Source organism: Dasypus novemcinctus, chromosome 22, assembly GCF_030445035.2.
Source record: "Dasypus novemcinctus isolate mDasNov1 chromosome 22, mDasNov1.1.hap2, whole genome shotgun sequence".
NCBI classification, from domain to species: domain Eukaryota; kingdom Metazoa; phylum Chordata; class Mammalia; order Cingulata; family Dasypodidae; genus Dasypus; species Dasypus novemcinctus.
The window spans coordinates 49,313,560-49,331,782 of NC_080694.1; the positions used below are offsets into that span (position 1 = coordinate 49,313,560).

At 40.2% G+C, this 18,223-nt stretch overlaps 1 long non-coding RNA gene across 1 annotated transcript in view; it reads left to right on the forward strand.

Moving 5' to 3' along the window:
• LOC131275332 (uncharacterized) overlaps window positions 1–18,223 on the forward strand; it is a 40,470-nt gene that overhangs the window by 5,148 nt on the left and 17,099 nt on the right. The window contains exon 4 of the long non-coding RNA XR_009182765.2: window positions 17,109–17,339. This is a non-coding gene — a long non-coding RNA (uncharacterized lncRNA). The remainder of the gene's footprint in view (window positions 1–17,108; window positions 17,340–18,223) is intronic.

Here is an 18,223-nt window from a genome sequence, read left to right on the forward strand (position 1 = left end):
CATCACCATCAAATGTTGCACCTGTTGGTTTATGATTGGGAAGATAAACCCCTCATTCACTTGGCTTTTATTGAAGCCATGGGAAAGAAGCTGTTGGCTTTTTATTAAGCATTGGCCACTGGCTGGTCAGAGACGATGACCTGAGGCAGGAGGGCCATTCTAGGTCCTGCTGAATTATGAGTGGCAGCCTTCTGCTCTGAAAGGAGGCAGAGATGGCAGGGACAGCACTTTCGGGTTTCCTCTTTTCCAGCCTGGCTTTTCAAGGCTGTTGCCTAGGCCAGTTTTGATGTATTAAAACTTCTGAAGGATGAAGGAGCAGCCTGATGGAGTGGTGAGATGAGGTGGACAGGAGGAGGATGGATGATTCAGTTTCCCCAACAAAGTCATCTTGTGTCAATTACCAAATGTCACCTTCAGCATCCCACTTATCTTCTTTATGACAAGTCTGTACTATGAGTCTATTTAGATACCCCTCTCTTCTGATCTCATATTCTCTCCAGAAAAAAGCAGCTGGGCAATAACAGCTAATCTTGGGAGAGAGGGAAGCACATATATCTGAAGGCAGCACATTGTAGCAGTTTGATATGGTTATGAATTCTAAAAATAGATATTGGATTATGTTTGTAATCTGGTCTGTACCTGGGCATGATTGTGTTATGATTAGGGCTTTAATTGGGCCACATCATTAGGCCCTTTTATCACAGATAAAAGGCATGGCAAAGGACGGAGTTGGGGGTTTTTGATGTTGGAGTTTTGATGTTGGAGTTTGATGCTGAAGCCTTAACTGGAGCCCTGGGAAGTAAACACACAGAGGAAAGAGAAGCAAGCCCCAGGAAGAGAGGAACCCTGAACCCAGGAAGAAGTAAGCCCTGGGAGGAGAGGAATCCTGAACCCAGAGAGAAGCAAGACCCTGGAAGGGAGGAACCCAGGAAGCCTGAACCCTAACAGATGTCGGCAGCCATCTTGCTCCAACACGTGAAAATAGACTTTAGTGAGGAAAATAACTTACGTTTTATGGCCTGGTATCTGTAAGCTCCTACCCCTAATAAATACCTTTTATAAAAAGCAACCAATTTCTGGTATTTTGCATCAGCACCCCTTTGGCTGACAAATATATACATTTATTTATTCACTTATTTGCCAGGGTGAGAAACAGGAGGCACATGAGTGACTGAATTCCACCTTCATTTTTGTTAGGAGTGTATTTCCTCCTCTGTCCTTTTACAGTTTTACCTTTTTACTTTCCCCAACTCACTCTCTGGTAGACCCAAAGGGATGGCCGAAGGGAGAAGGGAAAAACTTAAATGGCCTAGAAAATTCCTAAATTGGGCAGTTAGGGCTAAACTTGACAGCCAGTCCTCTTGGTTTCCTTGTTTCCTCTCTTCCTTTTATCATTCCCCATTCAACCATCTTTCTGTGGACACCCCCCTCACCCTCACCCTGAGTTATTGGGTTTGTGCTAGCCAAGGCTTTCTCTCAGCTTGTAGCTATGCCCTCCATTCCACCTGTATAGAAGCTACAGTTAGTGTCCATTAAATATTCCCTCTGCTCCCCTGTGTTCTCAGCCTCCTTTGAGTCAGATTGCAGCCACGGGACTAGGTCTGGCCTAGGGGCTGGGAGCAGAAATGAGAGGTGACTCGTCAGGGCTTAGGTAGTTAAGAGCTCTTGTCTCTTCTAACCTTCTCTTCCCCCGGAGGACCTGTACTCCAGGTGTCGTAGGTTCAAAATGAAATCCTATCAGATTTTAGGTAAGCAAGAAATAAGCCTTTATTGTATCCAGACTCTGGGATGTGGGGATTTGTACGTTTCTGCAGTTAGCTTTCATTTTATTCTAATAAACTCCATAACTGAAAGCAGTAGTTCTCAGCCCTGATGCATTTCAAATCTTATTTTAAAATACTATTTTTGGAAGCTCATTTAAAGGACTCTAAAAACTTAAAAACAGTCATAAATAATTACTCCACAGCCACACAGCAGCATAATTATGCCTTGGAATATGTACAAATGCATTCATAGTTACTGCACTCTTCACCATGGTACCTGTTTGCAAAGGACTGTTTTCTACCTAACTGGGTTGTCCTATAGACCTATGTGGAATTATTACATGTTCTATTTTTTTTTTTTAAAGATTTATTTATTTATTTAATTTCCCCCCCCCTCCCCTGGTTGTCTGTTCTTGGTGTCTATTTGCTGCGTCTTGTTTCTTTGTCCGCTTCTGTTGTCGTCAGCGGCACGGGAAGTGTGGGCGGCGCCATTCCTGGGCAGGCTGCTCTTTCTTTTCACGCTGGGCGGCTTTTCCTCATGGGCGCACTCCTTGCGCGTGGGGCTCCCCCACGCGGGGGCCACCCTTGCGTGGCACGGCACTCCTTGCGCGCATCAGCGCTGCGCATGGCCAGCTCCACACGGGTCAAGGAGGCCCGGGGTTTGAACCGCGGACCTCCCATATGGTAGACGGACGCCCTAACCACTGGGCCAAAGTCCGTTTCCCTGCATGTTCTATTAAACATGCAGTTTTTTGGTACCAGTTTGATATTATGCTACATATCTTAACTCTTATTTGCAGCCAATTATACAAGGCTCTCTGCTCTGTTGCTTGACCTCAGCTCAACATTTCTAAGAAGCATTGTAAAAAATAGCATATATTTTTGGTGAAAGCACACTTTAATGTTACATAATAATCAACCATGTGGCAGTGTTTGTAGTGTCTCAGTATGCTACTGACCTGTAGTGTGACATCCACATACATTACTTTAGGCCCTTATTTCACTCTTTCCCAAATTCTCTAGTCCCACCACTGGTGTGTGTAGCTGAGACATTACTCAGAAACTCAAATCTATTGCTACTACTTTCCCCTAATTCATGGCTCATGCTGTTTCTCTGGCTTTAACATCATCTTTCCCCATTGTATATGCCTATTCTGGCTCTTGGTAACAGGCCAATTTTATCTATATTTTAGGGTCCAGCTCAAGCATGACCTCAACAAAGCTTTTCCAATCTCTCATCAGCAACCAGAGCACATGCTCTTCCTTCAGTGTACCGTGACATCCTAATTTTAACAGCTTTATTGAGATATAATTTATATTCCAAATAATCTGACCCTTTAATGTGTACTGAAATGGGTTTCAGTATATTCACAGACAGGAACACACGTCATCACAATTTTAGAACATTTTCATCATCTGAAGAGGAAACCGTGTGCTTTTTAGCTATCATCCCTATACGCCTCTATCCTCCCCACCTCCTACCACCCACCTCCGCCTTAAACAACCGCTAATCTACTTTCTGTCTTCACAGACTTTCCTTCTCTGGAAACTTTATGTAAATGGAATCATATAATACGTGATCTTTTGTGATAAGCTTCTTTTACTTAGCATGTTTTCAAGGCTCATCCATGTCGTAATGTGTGTCAATAATTCATTCTTTTGTATGGTCAATAATCCATTGTATGGGTAGGTACACTACAGATTGTTTATCCACTCATCCATGGATGGATGTTTGGGTTGTTTCCACTTTTTGGCTATTAGTAATAATGATGCTATGAATATTTTTGTACATTTTTTTTAGGTGGTATCAGGACTTGAACCTGGGACCTTGTATGTAGGAGGCAGTACACTCGATCACTGCTCTACATCTGGTCCCTCTTGTACAATTTTTTGTATGAATGTATGTTTTGTTTATACCTAGGAATGGAATTGCTAGGTCATATGGTAACCCTATGTTTAACAGTTTGAGGAACTGCCAAATTATTGGCTGCACCAATTTACATTTCCTCTAGCAGTGTGTAAGGATTTCACATGGTACCCAACATTTGTTATTATTCAACTTTTTTATTATTGCCATCTTAGTGTGAAGTGATATCTCATTGTGATTTTGCTTTGTATTAATATTTCTCTTACGAATAGAGATGTTGAGCATCTTCACATGTGTTTACTGGCCATTTGTGTCGCTTTTCTGGGGAAATGTCTATTTAGATTCTTGGTCCATTTTTAAATTGGGTTGTCTTTTAATTATTGAGTTTTAAGAGAGCTTTATATATTCTAGATACAAGTCCCTTAGAAATACAATTTACAAATATTTTCTTCCATTCTGTAGATTGTTTTTTCATTTTCTAGAAAATGTCCTTTGCGTGTGAAAGATTTTAATTTTGATGAAGTCCTATCTTTTTCTTTGATTGCTTGTGCTTTTGGCATTATATCGAAGACTTATTTAACCCAAGACCATGAAAATGTGCCCTTATATTTTCTTTTAGGCATTTTATAGTTTTAGCTCTTACATTTAGGTTTATGATTTATATTGAGCTAATTTTTGTGTATGATACAAGCTAGGGTTCCAACCTCATTCTTTTCTATTTGTATATCCAATTGTCATGGCACCATTAGTTGAAAATATTCTTTCCCTATTGAATTGTTTTGGCACCCTCTTCAAAAACCAACTGACTATAAATGTGAGGGTATCCTTCTGGACTTTCAATTCTATTCCATTGATCTTGCCACACTATCTCAATTACTGTTGCTTTGTATTAAGGTTTGAAATTGGAAAGCCTGAATCTTCCAACTTTGTTCTTTTTCAAGATTGTTTTATTTATTCTGGGTTCCTTGCAACTCCATTTGAATTTCAGAACCAGATTGTCAATTTATACAAAAAGCTAGGTGGTATTCAGATAGTGATTGCATTGAATCTGTACATAAATTTGGAAAATGTTTGCATTTTTAACAGTATTAAGTCAAATGCCTTTTCTGTATCAATTGAAATTATCATGTTACTTTTCCCCCTTCAATTTGTTAGTGTGATGTATTACATTAATTGATTTTTGTATGTTGAATCACACTTGCATACCCAGAATAAAACCCACTTGATTATGGTATATAATTTTTTTTAATATGCTGTTGGATTCAATTTGCAAGTATTTTGTTAGAATTTTTGCACCTATGTTCATTAGAGAAATAGGTCTGTAGTTTTCTTTTCTTGTAGTATCTTTATCTGGCCTTGGTATTAGGATGCTGTTTGTTTCATAAAATGTATTGGGTATTGTAGCAGTTTGATATGGTTATGAATTCCAAAAATAGATATAGGATTATGTTTGTATTCTGATCTGTACCTGGGCCTGACTGAGTTATGATTAGGGCTTTAATTGGGCCACATCATTAGGGCACTGAGTCCCCACCCCTTGGTGGGTGGGGATTCACAGATAAAAGACATGGCAAAGGACAGAGTTGCAGGTTTTTGATGTTGGAGTTTTGATGTTGGAGTTTGATGCTGAAGACTTAAGCTGAAGCCCTGGGAAGTAAGCTCACAGAGGAAAGAGAAGCCAGACCCAGGAAAAAAGGAACCTTGAACCCAGAGAAAAGCAAGCCCCAGGAATGTAGGAACCCAGGAAGCCTCATCCCTCACAGACGCCAGCAGCCATCTTGCTCCAAATAGACTTTGGTGGGGGAAGTAACTTATGCTTTATGGCCTGGTATCTGTAAGCTCCTACCCCAAATAAATACCCTTTATAAAAACCAACCAATTTCTGGTATTTTGGCTGACTAATATAGTAATTTTCCCTCTTTTTCAATGTTTTGGAAGAGTTCAACTAGGATTGGTATTAATTTTTTTCAAAATGTTTGGTAGAATTCACCTGTGAAGCCATCAGGTCCTGAACTTTTCTTTGTTGGAAGATTTTTGATGACTGAGTCAATCACTTTACTTGTGATTGGTTTGTTGATTTCCTATATTTCTTGTAAAGTCAATGTAGGTTGTGTATTTCTAGGAATTTGTCTAATTTGTTGGCATACAATTTCTCAAAATATTCTGTTATGAGCCTTTTTATTTCTCTGGGATCAGTGTGTTGTTTAGCCTCCATATATTTGCAAACCTTCCCCTTTCCCACCTATTATGGATTTCCAGCTTCATCCATTGTGATCAGAAAAGGTGCTTTGTATTATTTTAATCTTCATAAATTTACTGAGAGCTGTGTTGTGGCCCAACATGTGGTCTCTCTCAGAGAAAGATCCACGAGCCCTTGAGAAGAATGTTTAAACTGCTGATTTGGGGTGCAATGGTCTGTATTAACCTGTCAGGTGCAATTCATTTATCATATTGTTCAAGTTCTCTGTTTCCTTGTTGATTTTCTGTCTAGTTGTTCTAGCTACTGATGTTGAGTGGTGTGTTGAAGCCACCAACTCTTATTGTAGAGTGGTCTATTTCTCCTTTCAGTTTTGCCAGAGTTTTCATCATTTATTTTGGGGCACCCTGGTTAGGTGCATAGATATTTATAACTGCTACTCCTTCCTGGTGGATTTTCCCTTTTATTAATATATAATGGGGTCCTGCATCTTTATCACTTTTTTTGCATTTAAAGTCTGTTTTGTCTGACACCAGTATAGCTCTCTCTTGGTTACCATTTTCATGAAATAGCTTTTTCCAACCTTTCACTTTCAGTCTGTTTGCATTCTTGGGTCTAAGGTGAGTCTCCTGCAGATGGTATATGTATAGCTCATTTTCTTATCCATTCTGTCAGCCTGTATCTTTTAATTGGGGAATTTCATCCATTAACATTCAATGTAAGTACTGCAAAGGCATTATTTGCTTCAACCATTGTATCCTTTGGCTTTCATATGTCAGATCTTTTATTGGTCTGTCTTTTTACCCATTTGGTTACCCTTTCCAATAGTCTTCACTTCTACAATCTTGTCCGAGCCTCTTTCTCTTGTCTTTTCTTTTCTGGCTGCAGAACTCCCTTTAGTGTTTCCTGTAGAGCTGGATTCTTGTTTAAAAAGTGACTTAGTTTCTGTTTATATGTGAATATTTTAAACTCACCATCATATTTGAAGGATACTTTTGCTGGATAAAGAATTCTTGGCTGGCAATTTTTATCTTTCATTACCTTACTTATATCATACCACACTGTCTTCTCACCTCCATGGTTTCTGAAAAGAAATCTGTACTAAGTCTTATTGGACACTCCTTGTGTGTGATGTTTCATCTCTTCCTTCCTGCTTTCAGAATTTCTCTTTATCTTTAGCATTTGGCATTCTGATTATTATTAATATGTATCTTGGGGTTGGTCTGTTTGGATTTATTCTAATGGAGTACACTGTGATTCCTGGCCATGTATACTCATGACTTTCATGACAGTTGGGATATTTTTGGCTATTACTTCCTCAAATACTCTTTCTGTCTCTCTTCCCTTCTCATCTCCTTCTGGAACTCCCATAACACATACATTGGTGCATTTGTGTTATTATTCAACTCCCTGAGCCCCTTCTCAATTTTTCCCATTCTTTCCTCTCTATGTTCTTCCTTCTCTTTAATTTAGTTGTTCTTCCTCTATGTTACTGATTCTTTCTTCCTTGATTTCAAATCTCCTCTATCATGGTTTTAATCTCTCTTATTGTACCTTTCATTCCCATAAGCTCTGTTATTTTTCTGTGCAAGATTTCAGATTTTTCTTTGTGCTCACCCAGTATCTTCTTAATGTTTTTTATTTCTTTAGCCATGTTGTCCTTCAACGTCATGATTTATTTAGGAGATTGGTATGAATATCATTGATTAGCTATTTCAAAGTCCTGTGTCTCATCTGGAGCTTTGATTAGTTCCTTTTCTTGAATCACATTATCCTTTTTCTTTCTATGGCTTATAATTTTTTTTTTTTATGTCTATGGAATCTGATTCTGATGCTAAGTTTACTCTAAGATTCAATTTCTCTCTTTTGCCTAGTACTAAGGGCCCAGTGATGGGGTACAGGCTAGTTTCTGAGAACTTTGGAGAAGGGGCAGTAAAGGCAGCTGATTGCCTCTTTCATTTATTTTTTCCCCTTTTAGTGCAATTTTCTGGTCTGCCAGCAGATGGCACCCTTTGGCAGACCTCTCAGCTCAGACCCCAGGAGCTGGGGGTGAATGCATTCAGTGTAACTCAGTGGTGGATGGTATAGAAGCAACAACTTCAGGGCTGGCCAAGTTTCAAACAAACTTTCTCATGGCTAGCTGCACCCTCCCTCCCTCTGTCTCAACAGCAACCAGCCCCGGGCAGTAGGGGGGCTGTTTGAGAAGGCAGATTGTCTTTAGCTCCCAGCCTGCAAAGGGCAAACATTTTCACAGCCCCACCCAGTCTGGAAGTGTGAGACCCCTCCAATGCAGCAGACCAAAATCTGAATTGGCTGAAGGCTGTGTCCCTCCCTCTCCCTTTTCTTGGGGCAGAGGATCCCTGTAATCCTTCAGTCTGCTATCACTGCAGTCCACAGCTGCTACAGTCCACAGACTGCTGTTTGCTCCTAGGGTGGGGGACAAACACCAGCTCTTCCTTCTGCAGCTTTACTCATGACATTTTTCAGCCAGCTGAGACTCTTTTTCTTCACCCCTTTCTCTTCTAGGTGGTGTTTTATTTTCTCTGGTGTCCTGAGCCCCAGAGCAGCTTCCAGACAGTCTCCGCCTGTCTTCTAGCTGTTTTTTTCTGGGGGACAAATGATTCCTTTGCCTCTCTAATCCTCCATCTTCCTAGAAGTCATCATATACATCTTAAGTTTTCAGAATCAGCTTCAGATCTGTATTAATTCCAGTGAGATATAGAACCATTACTCCTATGAAATGCTATTCCCTTTCTTTCTTTTCTGTGCTACTATTATTATACATATTACATCTATAGATCTTAAAACCCAAGAATACAATGTTATAATGTATTACTTCATATAATTGTATATCTTTTAAGATAAGAAAGAACAAGTATATATTTACAGCTTTTTTATATTAATCTTATTTACCATTAACCTTCATATTTATCATTTCTTATTTATCATTTTATTATAAAGATACACTCTTCTTATTTTTTTGTGAATTCAAGAGTCATTTCCTTAGCCCAGTATAGCTTTGCTTCCACCCACCTCCCTTGGATGGTTGTTGGCAAATACGTCACTTTTCTATATGTTATAGGCCCAAGAATATATTATATACAAGTTATTTAATACAATTGCTTTTTAAATCAGTTAAGAGAAGAAAGGAGAAAATGTACTTTTACACTGTCTTTCATTTAAAAAATTTTTTATCTTTTTTTTTCTCTACTTTTTATTAAATGTTACATTGAAAAAATATGAGGTCTCCATATACCCCCTCCCCCCTCATCCCACACCTCTCACATCAACAACTTCTTTCATCATCGTGGGAGATTCATTGCATTTGGTGAATACATTTCAGAGCACTGCTGCACCACATGGATAATGATTTCCATTGCAGTTTACACTCTCCCCCAGCCTATGCAGTGGGCCATGGCAGGGCATACAATGTCCAGTATCTGTCCCTGCAGCACCACCCAAGTCCTGAAAATGCCCCCATGTCATATCTCTTCTTCCCTCTCCCTACCCTTAGCAGCTACTGTGGCCACTTTCTCAGTTTCTTCCATTACTAATCAGTGCTGCAATTTCTTCCATCAGTGCTACAATTTCTTCCGTTACTAATCACAATAGTCTTTTATAATTGTGTACTCACCTTTATTGGTGTTCTTTCTTTCTGTGGGTTGGATTACTGTCTGGATCACTTGCTTTCAGTCTGAATTAATTCCTTTAGTATTTCTTGTACAGAAGGTCTGCTATCAGCAAATTCTCTCAGGTTTTGTTTACCAAGGAATGTCTTTACTTTGCCTTCTCTTTGAAAGCTCACTTTGCTGGATTATAAAGTTCTCGATTTGACATGTTTTTTGTTTTTGTTTTTTTAAAAGTTTTTTTTTAAATTTATTTCTCTCCTCTTCCCCTCACCCCCCATTGTCTGCTCTCTGTGTCCATTTGCTGTGTGTTCTTCTGTGACTGCTTCTGTCCTTCTCAGTGGCACCAGGAATCTGTGTTTCTTTTTGTTGCATCATCTTGTTGTCTCAGCTCTCCGTGTGTGCAGCACCATTCCTGGGCAGGCTGCACTTTCTTTCACGCTGGGTGGCTCTCCTTATGGGGCACACTCCTTGCGCATGGGGCTCCCCTATGCTGGGGACACCCCTGTGTGGCACAGCACTCCTTGCATGCATCAGCACTGAGCATGGGCCAGCTCCACACGGGTTAAGGAGGCCCGGGGTTTGAACTGTGGACCTCCCATGTGGTCGGCAGATGCCCTATCCATTGGGCCAAGTCTGCTTCCCTGACAGGTTAGTAAAAAATTTTCTTTGAGCACTTTGAATATGTTATCCCACTGCCTTTTGTCCTTCATTTTTTCTGCTGAGGAGTCAGCTGTTGATCTTATTGGGGTTTCCTTGTAAGTGATATGTCATTTCACTCTTGCTGCTTTTAAGATTTTCTTATCTTTGGTTTTCAGTATTTTTACTATAAAGTGTCTGTACATCTCTTTGCATTTATCTCACTGCTTATTTGAGTCTCCTGGATGTTTAGATTAATGTTCTCAATTGATTTGGGAAGTTCTCAGCCATTATTTCTTCAAATATTTTTTTCTGCTCTTTTCTCTCCTCTGCTACTCTCATTATATGGATATTGGTATGCTTAGTGTTATACATATTACTCTGAGACACTATTCATTTTTCTTTACTATTTTTTGTTCTTCATATTGCATAATTCTATTGGTCTATCTCCAACTTTCTTGGCTTTTTCTTTTACCAGTTCAACACTACTGTTGAACACCTTTATTGAGTTTTTAATTTCAGTTATTGGACTTTTCATCTCCAGCATTTCGATTAAAAAATAAATTTAATACCTTTATTGATATTATTTGATTTGATATTATCTTACCTTATATTCCTTCTTTAAATATGGTTTCCTATAGTTCTCTGAACATGTTTATAATGGCTACTTTGAAACTTTTTTTTTCTCTTTCTGTTAAATTTGGCATCTGGTCACTCTCACAGGCAGTTTTGGAAACCCTACATAATATATTGTAGCAACTCCGGGTACTGATCCTCTTCTCAGGGCTTGTTAATTTTGTTTATTTGTTTAGTTACTGGATGGATTATTTTAGTGAAATCTATTCCTCTACTTCCTCACCCATGACCAACCATAGTGTTAAGCCACTGATGTTTTTCCTTGGGGATTCTTTGGGATGCCCTTTGGTATGCTCACAGTCACTCTAGGATGTCAATAGTTTGGGTAGGTCTCTTTTTGTTTCTTTCCCTGATCATAGCCAACCGTCAGGCTTCACTAATTGCCCCCAGATAACTTTATTATTTTCAACAGTGACCTTGGCCACAAATTGTTCCATAGACTAATTCAATCAATTTCAGGCTCTTTTTGAAGAGATAATTCCCAGATTCACTTTTGATGTTTTTTCTAACTTCAGAAGCATTGCTTTAAGCTCTCTCTTCCCCTGTTCCTTCCTGAAAACTCACCAGCCTGTATCTTCAGTGAGTCTATCAATCTCCTCTTAATTGCCTTTTTAAAAAAATTATTTTTTGTCTTTTTTTTAAAAAAAAACATAGATCACAAAAAATGTTACATTAAAAATATAAAACGTTCCCATGTACCCCACTCCCCAATTGCCCTTCATCATACCTACACTTTTTGAAAGGGCTCTTTGGCTTGAACTTTTCCACAGTCTGTTACAAATAAAATCAGATTCTTTGGGAAGAGATTCAAAGCTCCCTGTTTTACAGCTTGTGTCTCCTCCCCATTAAAATCTTCGTGCCACTGCTCTGGATCTGGGGGTAGGTACTTTCTGAGTGAGGAGAGCTGGGTGCTCGGTGGAAGGGGAGGGCAGTAGCCTCAGCTCCTCCCATCTTCCCTCTCCTGGCATGGAACCATCACCTGATGAACTGGGACAAGAGTGATTGGGGCCCCATTTTTATCAGTAGTGCCATATCCAAGGCAGAGGCACTGTCCCATGTGTGGGGGCTGGATATAAGAAAGGAGCCCCAGCTCTTGGCTACACTTGCTTGGAATTTAGCCTCAGCCATAGGTGGCTAGGGACAGTGTGAGAAATGCTGATGTTTTGCCCCTTTCTAGAAAATAGTCCTCTGACTAGGTGCTGAGGAACAGTGTGAACTGCAGTTTCCATCACACTGAGCTGGGAGGATAAAGGGAGAGAGCTGGCATTGGTTCAGACACCACTGACTCTTGCTTTTTTTTTTAAACAAGTTTTGGTAAATTTTCTTGAATAAATGTTCCTTCATTTGCTGTATGCCTTTAGGACCATTTACAGGGACTTAAATGTATTTTTTTAAAAAAACAATTTTGACTGGTTCCCCTGAGGATCAGTTCCACAGTGTCTCATACTATCATGCCAGAAGTTGAACCACACTTATTTGTTTTAATATCTTTAACTGCTGGCCCAGAATCTGGCTCATAGTTGGTGCTTATAATGTACATGGAGCAAACAATTGAGTGAATGAATAGATGGGTGGATGAATGATGGTTATCGGTTAGTATTCTTGTCATTTATAGGATTTCATGATACAATCTCTTTGGGTTACCAGAGCATTACAAGTAGCATCTTCAGTGTAAGTGTTGTCTCTTATGTATCAGACATTTCTATTTCGGATCATTAAATTTAGATATATAAATATTTTTTATTTGTCTTAAGAAAAAGTCTCTTTTCCAAATCAATTACAACTTGATTGTCTAAATGAAATCAGTGATAATCATATCTACTACTCTATTCCAAGTGCTACCTTCAAAACATGAGCAGTTTTAAAATGGAGATAGTACAGGCAAGTGTTTGTGAGCAACACATTAATTTTTGTTGTTCAATATGACTTCTTGAGAGATAAACCAATTTTACTTTTAAATAATATTCCCAAACCTTTGGAGAAATTGCAAGAAAATGGCAGTTGAGATAGTGGCATTTTTATATTATGTGCCTCAGTAAGTGAAAGTCTCAGCTGAATAAAATTTCTGATCTGCATTAGTATGCTCTCCCCGTCCCCTCTATTTTTATATTACATTCACACAGACCCTATTATCTGAGCCTACAGAGATCTTGTTTAGTGTATGCAAAACTTCTCTGGAGGGTTTTCCATTTGAAACAAGAAAGCAGATTCTCTGTGCTCTGGGACAATGCTATTGAAAGATGCAAAGACCACAGTTGATTTTCATTGTGGTATACATATGGTATTCATTTGCTTCCTAGCCTCAGTTCAAACTCAGTGGTGAGGTTAGGCCAAGAACTGGGAACTGGGAACTTGCTTCCAAGAACATCAGAGAAACAACAGCTTTTGCTTGGCCGTCTATTTTTTGCCCAGTTTTAACACTGAAGGGCTTGGGAGTAGAACTGACAACATTTTCAATGTGAAGCTTATGCAAAGCTTCTGTATTGCTACAATTAAGCATTTCAGAAGCATATGTGATGCCTTTCTGTTCAAAGTCAATCGTCCGCTCTGACAGGTCACAGACAAAACCCAGGAAAATGACATTCTATCTTGATCACAGGATCCAGACACACCAGTCTGGTATAGATCAAAAAAGAAAACAACCCAAATGCTAATTTAATTTCCTTTTCCTCAAATATTGAGTTTCATATTGAAATTGAGCATACCAAGTGTGAATTTTTGCTAAGAATAGCATTCACAGTTTTATATGAAAGCTGCAAAAGTTTCTCCCAGGTAACGGTAAAGTCCTAACATGTTACTGCCCCTGTCATTTCTTCAGTTACATAATTTCAAATCCTAACTTGGATATGATCCTGTCTACAGAGAAAAACCCAAGATGACAGTTGAGGATATTATCCAGATAATTTAGAAATTTGAAGACTTTCAAGGATTGAGGAAGGGGGGTTGATGTAAATTATTCTGACTATGCAACACAGTCTCGAAAGTGCCCTTTTTCTTCCTGTTGCTGTCGAAGTTATCAGTTACCCAGAGTGCAACCACCTTTCCTCTGGGGTCATGTGTTGAAAAGGAATCACGCTCTTCTCAAACATGGCAGTGGTAAAGTAATTCTTCCGTTGCCCAGGATGGGACCTCATTCAGTCATTCTCCTGAGGAGAGAAGCTTGGAAGACACGTCATTCCAAAGCCCACTTTGATTTTCTGGCTACATCTTCTGCTTTGAGTCCCTGTCTTTTCTATCAAATGGTGCTGGACAAGGTAGAAACCTTGAAGCAACTCTATATAGTAGGCAGAATAATGATCTCCCAAGATGTCCACGTCCTAAACCCTGGAACTTATTAATACGTTACCTTATATGTAAAAGGGACTTTGCAGATGTCCTGGTTAAGGATCTTGAGATGGGGAGATTATCCTGGATATCTGGGTGTGCTGAATGAAATTACAAGGAAGGTTGGAGTCAGAGAAGGAGATGTGAGATGATGGACGCAGAGGTTGGAGTGACATGGGACAACACATCAAGGTATAGAGGCAGCGCCTAGAAACTGGAAGACAAGAGATCTCCCCTAGAGCCCCCCAAAAGATCATGGCCCTGTTGACCCTTTCCAGACTTCTGACATCTAGATCTGTAAGATAATAAATTTGTGTTGTTTTCAGTCTTCAAGTTTCTGGTAACTTGTTATAGCAGCAATAGGAAACTGGTATCTACTCCTGTACTATTTTAGGCCTGTAGAATGAACAAGCCTACTAAGTCAATGCCTTGCTTTCCTTACCTTGTTTCTTCAGTGCAAAGCTCTTAATCAGGTTAGAGTGGAAAGCTACCTTCTAAAACCATCTAAAATTGTATTTGTGATTTGATGTCAAATGCATTTTTCCAGGAAAGCTTTCATCAGATTAGCAAAGGGGTCTGGGATCTCAAAATTAAGAGCATTACTTTAGACTTGGAATTCCCAAGTTCATATCTTAGCCCCCAGCAGGCTGGGGGCAGGGGTGTTTAAAGAAAAATAAGTATGAGGAATCAATTTTTACATATCTTTATTCCTGCACAAGTGGACCTTCCTTCACTCCTAAGAGTGAGGGTGTGTGGGGCTTTGCTCTAAGTTGGTTCTCCTGGGTGTCCTTTGGGTGCTGCTCTTGCTTCACCCACATACCCAAATCCAGCCCCCAGGAGAGGTCAGGAGCTAGCAGTGATGTCACTGAGCATGAGGGTGGGTGATTCTGCCTTGCTCCTCACTGGTGCATTGGGCAGGGTGCTGATATGGACAGAATATCACTCAATCATTCCTAATCCTGGGTTCATATCCTGGCTACTACATGGAATATAAGCATATCTCTGTGATGACTAGTCTTATACTGTGTGGACAGATAGTGGAAGAAAGTGTTTCTCCTCTCTAGCCCCAAATGATACATACTCAAAGGGGAGAATCAACTCATACCGACATAGAGACAAGGTAATATCTGAAGAAGATTCTATTTACCATCAGTGCGAAGCTACCGAGATGAGGCTTCTGCTCTCAGTTGGGCAGCAGTTGTCACTTTGGCTATGATAAGCGCCATCATGCTTTACTGGGATTCTCCAGTGCCTATAAGGAAACAAAGGCCCCACTCGCTTGACAGCCTCTGCTCCCTTAAGTAGTGACATGTGGAGGAACTACTGTCTTGTTTCTGTCAGACAGCCATGTGCTCCTAAAACACTCAATGTCATTCCATATTTAATAAATGGTCACTGAGTGTTGGGCAACGTCCAAGAGGTGTCGACAATCCCTGCCCACGCACGGGCGTGTGCCAAAGAGAGTTGGCGCCCGGTGCCATGATACGCTTCTCGGGCCATTGTGGACGGCACTCTTCTGAAACAAAGAGTGTCAACGGCAACCCAGCTGTAGAGTTCTTCCAAGAAAGCTGTAAGAGGGACTGAATGCATTTTGTTTGCTTAGCAGCAGCTTGTGAAAGAAACCATAACGGTGACTTGACAGTACATGCAAACGATTTACAGCTGCCAAGGTCCTTCGCATCCACTCCACGTCATGTTATAGGTTGAATTTGTTTGTTATGGGTGTCCCTGCCCCCAGAAAAGACATATTCAAGTCCTCACACCCAAACCCACAAATTTGACCTTATTTAGAAATTGGGTCTTTGAAGATGTGATTAGTTAAGATGAGGCCAAACTGGATTAGGGCAGGTGCTAATCCAATGACAGGTGTCCTTGTGAGAAGAGGCTTTTAGGACACAGAGACAGAGAGACACAAGATAAAAGAGGCCATTTGATGGAGGCAGAGATGAAAGCGCTGCGGCTTGGAAACCAAGGAATATCAAGGATTGCTATCAACCACCAGAAGCTGGGAAGAGGCAAGGAGAGGTTGGCCCCTCCAGGATTCAGAGGAAGCATGGCCCTGCTGACACCTTGATTTCAAACTTCTAGCCTACAGAACGGTGAGAGAATAAAGTTTTACTGTTTTGCACCACCTAGTTTGCCGTACTTTGTTACAGCCCGCCAAGCAAACTAAAATATCATATAGATGCTTGCCATATTTGGGAGGTACTCAGGGATATGGGTCTCTGAGAGGTTTAGGGACTTTTCCAAGGGAAACCAGCCAGTAAATGGCAGAGCCAGTTCCAGAACTCAGATGTTCTGCTCTTTTTTCAGAACTTCCAAAGTAGAAATCTTATATTTTAATCCTGTTTTCTTATATATGGATGGAAGGTCCTAGAGAAAAGTCACTTTAGTTGTCTTTTCTGTCAATAAAAAGTTTACTCAACACAATCTTATTATTATTATTATTATTTTTGAGGTACCAGGACTGGGGATTTAATCTGGGACCTTGTATGTGGGAAGCCAGTACTCAACCATTGAGCCACATTGGTTGCCCTGAGTACGCAACACAATCTTTATGCATAGATCAGTGGGCATTTACCAAGGTTTTGGAATACATAAGACAACTAGGTAAATGCTCCATTACATAGAATTAAAATTCTCTTTGCCTCGGAATATCTTTGAAAATAGCAATATTTTCTAAAATAGAGTCTTGCCTGTAGGCATTAAGATGATTTAAACATTTAGAACCACCTTTAATACCATATATATGTAAATATATATATATATAGTGTGTGTGTGTGTCTGTGTGTGTAAAATCACTGAGTTCCCTAGAGCGCCACAGAATATGAATAAACATATGGACTGTTCTCTTACACCTACCCCACAAGTCTGAGTATTGAGGATTTATATAGTTAGAGACTATGTGGTGTAAATATGTATAAATTTATATTGTGTTAATTTATGGCATGTGGTACAGAAGGCTGTTTGCAAGTTGCAGTGTACTTCTTCCCACATTTCTGCTGAAATATTCGACTCTGGGTTCCTTCCCCATGTTTTCCTTTGTCTCTCCACAGATGTTGAGGCAGCCTGTTTTCAGGGGAGCAAAGGCGTCTTGGAAGTTTGCTTACTGAATGCAATTCAGGGAAAGAATACAGCGTCTCTCTTAGGACTGGCTAATCCGCACTCACCCTCTACCTTGGGTCCAGCCTGCTCTGCTTCCAAGACAGTTGCTCCAGACCAGCCACCCTGTGGCGACATCCTTCCTGGCCTGATGTCTTCAAGGTGCTCAGGGCTGTTCTAAGGAGGTAAGCACCATTTCATCATCTGTAAAAAGGAAAAAAAAAAAAGAGAGAAAGCGACACATTTGGCTCTCTGCCAAAGAAGTTGAATGATGTATTCAAGGAGTTCCAATAAGCTGCACCTCCAGTTGTTTGTGGTTTTGCTGAAGGGGAGAGACGGTCATAGCTGAATGAGGTTCACAAACCATGTTTTATTTAACCTGCCCTTTCACTGGTTTAAGTTTTTAAAAAGGACTCATATTGACTTGTTTGAGTTAATCGATGCCTGCTTTCCTGGTCCTCCCTCGAAGAGGTGTGCTAATAGGTGGTGGGATGATGAGGAGGGGGCAGTGGGCAGGAAGAAGGTGAAAACAAAGCCCCAAATGGAGCAAACAGCCGCCCAGTGATCCGAAGTGGCTGTAGATGGCAGGAGTTTGCATCGTCTGTGAGTGCTCCAACAGGAGCCTACTGCTTTCACAGGTAAAGATCTTTCTCTCTAAATCTAAGGGACATTAGTGAAGGAGGTATTTTTAGAGTATTTAACTGCTTCTCCTCTGCCCGTAGAAGATCACTGCTTATGAAATCCAAGGAGAGACCTATTGAGAGAATAATGGAATTACCACCACATGGGTTACACAAGGATATGTTGGTCAAAAGAACTGCTCTGCAGGTGTCTTTCAAACACATGGATTCAGGATCGCTCACAATGACCTGAGGATGGCAAACTAACCTTTCTATAGTCCTTTCACATTTTGAAACTTTTTTACATACATCGCCTCCCTAACTTCCCCTGAACAGTCTAGTTAGGTTCAAACTTTTTAACAAGGAAAGAAAGGAAATCTTAGAGAGTCAAGGGAGCTTTCTACAGCCACACAACTGGTCAGTATCATAGCCAGAATAAAATCCTGATT